Genomic DNA, 5,822 nt, shown 5'->3' with positions numbered 1-5,822 from the left:
ATATATTTATCAGAAAGGATACTATAGCGGTTACTTTACAAAAATAATTACGTTATTAGTTTTTAATTGTTTGGATATTTGAAAACTTTATCAGACAGTTACATTGATTCACTAGCCATGTTTAGATTCCAAGAAGTATTCATTTTAACGTGAAATGCGCATCAATTTATATTTTTTTTTGAATATTCGGAAACCACCCTTTTGTCATAATTGCGTCAGACGAGAAAACAGTTGGATGTGAACATCTCTACAGGCATTTGTCGAAAAAAAAATACCCGCTTTAAAGAATTATGATAATACATACAAATAAGAAATTATTCAATTAAAGATTTTATTGCAATTCTCTGGCTAGGAAACATCACAATTTCTATCATCTAGTAATTTAGTAATCTATTTCTTGTTGTCCTTTTTGTATTACTTCATTACTCGATCTGTCGCAGTGTTTCCTCCTAATGCATTAAAAGCATCTGAAAACGTAAACATTATAAACTTTGCATTTAATAAATACTATCAATAAGCGTTGCTGTATCTTTCTTAACTATGCGATTGTTTATTGGATTTGTTAGTCTGGCAAGTGGGAAATATCGCTATCTATAAAACCAGGCACAGTACTACCTGTGACATTATCTTATTCATGGTGGCCACATAAATTATGTCCACCATGGTGGCCCTATATGTCCATCATTATACCCCATGTCGCTTAATTAATAGACAAGGTATTAATCAAAAACTAGTCAAGGATAAAGGGAAATCTTGGCTGCATTGAAGTGTTAAAATTATATAACTTACAGGTCATGTGTCTCAGGTAAATTATACATGTATGTGTTTGTGAAATTTAATTACTGTGATTATGACAAGAAAATTCAAGAATAAAATGAAATAATATAACTAGTTGAATAAATAGCTGATTTTATTTTTACTATGACTCTTGACTATTTGTTTTGACATTATACATTTTTAATCAATTTAAGTTATTTTTTACATGTACTTTATGGTAAGTGAAGAATAAATGAATATCATCTTATAATATAATGCAAACTTTCCCAATGCCTGCCTTTTTCTATTGAAAAGTTGTTTCTCAAATTAATTTTCTTAAATCAAAATGATTTATACTTAAATCATAGTAGATAGACGTATCTGCATTCAATACTGTTTTACAAATGTTAAAGATTGTCTTTAGAACTCATTCTAAATAAACTTTAGGCAATTCCTTATTTCTCTATTGAATAAATATATTCAAATTATTCATTTATTCAACAAAATTTGATAATATTTGTTTTGTCATATAAACATATGGTATTTAGTTTGTGACAAAAAACAAACAAACAAAAAGACAGTTATAATGCAAAGAATTAACAATTCTATAAGAAAGTTAAAAACATGGATTTTTTTAGGTTTCTGCCCTCAGTTCTAATAATGTCTATTTTATAAGGGAGCCAATATTTTCAACATATTTTTGTAATAAAGGTTTAGCATTTCTTTCACTTTTTGTTCTTGGGTGAGAGACAATATTATGAGAAGGTAAACAATTTTCAAATAGATTATCAAGTCTTCTGAAGGCTAATGGTGCCGACTTTAAAATCATTGAATTCTCCGTATGCCGCATTCGTTTCTGTGTATTACAATTTCATAAAAACTTCTGATTCCTGACACCGATTTTTACACATGATTTAGAATCCAAATCATTTAATTTTTGAATTAGGATTGAAAAACAATCACTATCGTAAATATGTACCCTTTTATTTATGTAAATTATTAGATTTCATCTCATCTACATGAACGTTATTTGTTTACTTGTAACCGGATGTTTATACTGTAGATATTTGAAGTACGCATGCGTGAATTTGGTATCGGGACAACTCGCCCTGTTTACATGTTCGCCCTTGAAGTTGCGAATTTGCAGACAAGAAGATTTTGTTTTTAATAAATAGAGAGGATCTATTTCTTATTAAATTGTTGTCTTTATTCGTTGTTTTCCTTTGTCATGTGAACTAGATGCCCTTCTACTTCAAATAGTTTGAATCTATTTATAAAATTATTCAAGACTCAGTTGACAAGAGCAGTACGTTGCTGTTGGGAGAATTTTGATTAAACTCTAAATGCTCATAGAATAAGAAAATAATCTAAACTGAATGTACCTCCTTCTGAATAATTTATTGCAATATAAATATAAATCCCTTTTGACAAGAGAAATCTGACTTTTGTCAGAAATATTTGTTTCACATGTGCAAAGGTAATCACGTGAGGTGGCCATATTGGTTTGTTTACAAATATGTCAAGAAGCCTCTAGAACCATGACCTAAACATAAATAGTCTTCCATAAACGTAAACTTTATGCAATACTATTTTATCAATCCTGATTATTTTCATAAATTTAAATTTGATTATTTAAAGAAAAAAATTATAACAATTACGATTTTAGATTAGAGATTCTACACAGACATGCTTTGATCTATTTATAGCCAAATTAGTTTACCTGTGTGAAAATGTAAATAATGGTCTAAATGGATATATTAATTTGTTTACTTAACAAGTAAAGACAAACTATGGATAAAAGATAATAATTCACATAAAATTGAGAATGGAAATGGGGAATGTGCCAAAGAGACAACAACCCGACCTTAGAAAAAAACAACAGCAGAAGATCACCACATAAATATTTCAGGACATTTGATTTATTAATTTATTTACTAAACAAGTAAAGACAAACTATCACATAAATACTTCAGGACATTTGATTTATTTTAATAAATATAGGATCTACTTCTTTGTTATATTAATCTAAACATCTATATACTTTTTGGTGATGATTCAAAATTTTATTTTTCAGTTATTTAGTATTTTGTAAAAAAGGGGGAGGGTTTTTTTTACATGTCGCGCCGTATCTAAAAACAGTTTATGATTATTGCTTAAAACTTTACACACTTCTTTGTTATATAAATCTAAATAATTTCATATGGAATTTACTGACCCCATATATATATCATATTAGGTCACTAAAACACTGTGTAACGAATTTATCTTACCGACTATCTTCACATGTGGTATTTTGACTAGAGGCCTATCAAAGTGATCATGTCTCCAATACTTAGTATTGAGATCCTACTTCCATTTGTCTATACAGAAAACAAATGCCAACAATAACAACATTTTAGCTCTAAATTCGTTTTGTGAATTTATTTCAATCGTTCATTACATGTATCAATTTCTTAGTCTGTCGAATCCTTGCAGATTTCGTTTTTTGTTTTGTAAGGAAGTAACTCCGTAAGGCCAACAATAAAAACTTCGTATTTTTTACTTCGTTTTGTGAACTCATTTCTACCTTTTATCATCAATTTCTTCGTCTGTTAAATCCTTTCAGATTTTTCCTCAACACCGTTTTGTTTTTATACAGGGTTGTGGCAATTTTTTTGTTTTGAAGGGGAAGTAACGCCGTACTAACCCCATATGGAAATTAACCATGTATGGTAACTGACCCTATATTTTGTAGGACACCCTATATCAAATATTTATAGTCACCACTTGCAATCATATCTCTATAAATATATAGGAGGTAAGATAAATCACTATGCCGATGTATTTAGAACTATATAGAATATGTTTACTCAATGAATGTTTTAAAATACTGTTTTCTAGGAAAACTTTTATGCATTTACTTGTGTACTTTTACAGAAATGTACACGTGCATGTACAGAGCTGTGTCTAAGTTCCTTGTTATCTAATACGTTATTTTCTGGTGCTTGAAAAACGGTTCAGTTAATATAATAGCATTACATTCAATATAAACACTAATCTACAAAGTTAATTACAAACCTTGAGCATTAACTTCGCACCCGTTGCAAAAACATTTAGAATTTTCGCAATAACCAGGCGCGCCGTTACACTTAAATCCTAAACAACAACCTTCACATCCAATGCTGTTAGGGCGGGTTTTGCAAAATCTGTTAGAACAAACTTGTTGATATGATTCTTGCATACCTGTAAAAATATGCCACTTTAAAATTTGTTTTTGTTCTCTCAATACGAAATCGTAGCATTGAAACCTTAGGGGAAACTGGAAGAAAGTGCATGATCACTATATGCTTTAATTCATTATTTTTATAGTAACTTTAAAGATTTTGTATTATTGAAATCATATAACAATTTACAATGAACATTGTTGAGAACTTCCTATAACCGATTCATCCTTTATTCAATATTTAAACGCATGTTTCCAACTGTTCACATCAAAGTCAGTTTCTAATCAAAACAATAGTCTAAACAATCAATGAATTGCAAGTCCAACAGGTAAAGAATATTCAATTATTTTCATAAGCTGCATTTGTTACAGTTACTTATATTCTATTACATGACAAGTTTATCATATAAAAGTTAAATGTTACCTATAGCTAGGAGAACAATAGCGAATACAAATGCTGTGCTGTTCATTCTGAAGATTATACCTGAAGCAGGAAGAAGTACTTCTCTACATTAATATATACAAACAAGATATAAAAAACCCAGGAGAACGCTCGTATGTTCAATAAAAACTAAATTAATTAATCAATTAATTAATGAAATTAATTAAGTATCATGAGAAAAGACCTACCTTGGAGAAAAACATGTACACTGCACAACATTAGAATTCAACCTTTCTTCAGGTAATCATAAAGATTATAACTTACAGTAAAGTGATCGTAATGCTCATGACAATACTATACCAATGTAAAGATTTAGATGAAAGCATTATTATTATAATTGTTCCAAAACATTTGCAAATGGTACTTTAGATAACAGGAGAACATATTGAATGGAGACTTGTCTCAATGGCACTCATACCACATCTTTGTATTTATGTCTCAGATGAACATGAGTCTCCAAATATCTTGACTGAAGCCTAAAAGTTGATATTAAGGAATTCTTAAAATTTAAACATTACATTCTATTGGTTGCTTTGAATTTTTCTATGTTAACTTTCCAGTAAAATTGAACAGTGGTTCAGCATCAATTGTAAGCTTAAGTTAGAACTTTCCAGTAATATTGAACATTGGTTCAGCATCAATTGCATGTAAGACGTACATTTTCCAGGTTATCGGATGGCAGATTGACGAATTAATAGATTGAAGATTAATACTTACAGAGAAGCGAACGAATTAACAAGTTTTAAATGCAAAGCGTTAGTTGTAAACCTTTTAGGTATATGTCTATCTTTGAAAGTTTGCACAGTATCCGATGTTAAGAGATGTTTGGTAAGTTATTAAGAAAACATGGATTGTATCTATGATGAGTTTATTTTATGTGTTCTTACTTACCATCCACCTTTTATTAATTATTTATTTTTAAAAAAATTAGCGGATTCCGGATTGACTTTACATAGGTGCCGATTTGACCAGATACAGATTTAACAAAAAGCCGATTCGACATTTTATATAGATGCTAATTTGATCAGTTGCCGATTTGACTTGTACAATTCGTGGTTATTGGAAAATAGTTGAACATAATTCCAAAATTTATGTCTTTGAAGAGAAGTGTCTTTTAAGTAACAATTGTTTACCTTTAACGTCAATAATCAAGTTCAAATAATTTAATCAAAATTTTTTATTTGTTTTTTATTATATGTCTAGTTTTCTCATATAAATGCGTAAACACCAAAGAGTCATTAAAGTTAGTTAACGTACCTCTGTAGATATCCTAATGATGCTATGAAATCGGGCTTCCAGTCTTCTTCTTTATGTAGTCCTGATGTGTGAGACGGCAGATTTCCATTCTGTTTTTGGCAGTTTTTGATTTATCGTGTTTTCTTCTTTGAAAAGTATAACATTTCCTTAATCCGGTATTTATAA

General features: G+C 29.5%; 1 long non-coding RNA gene across 1 annotated transcript; it reads right to left on the bottom strand.

Annotated features, from left to right (window-relative positions):
• Positions 1-314: 314 nt before the first annotated feature.
• LOC139522898 (uncharacterized) lies at positions 315-5,822 on the bottom strand. Its single transcript, XR_011664515.1, has 4 exons — positions 5,658-5,822; positions 4,383-4,442; positions 3,814-3,978; positions 315-467 (listed from the first exon to the last, which is right to left on the bottom strand). It is a non-coding gene; the product is annotated as an uncharacterized lncRNA (long non-coding RNA).

This window comes from Mytilus edulis, chromosome 5 (genome assembly GCF_963676685.1).
Source record: "Mytilus edulis chromosome 5, xbMytEdul2.2, whole genome shotgun sequence".
In the NCBI taxonomy this organism is placed as follows: Eukaryota; Metazoa; Mollusca; class Bivalvia; order Mytilida; family Mytilidae; genus Mytilus; species Mytilus edulis.
This window is presented reverse-complemented; position numbering and strand designations above follow the sequence as displayed.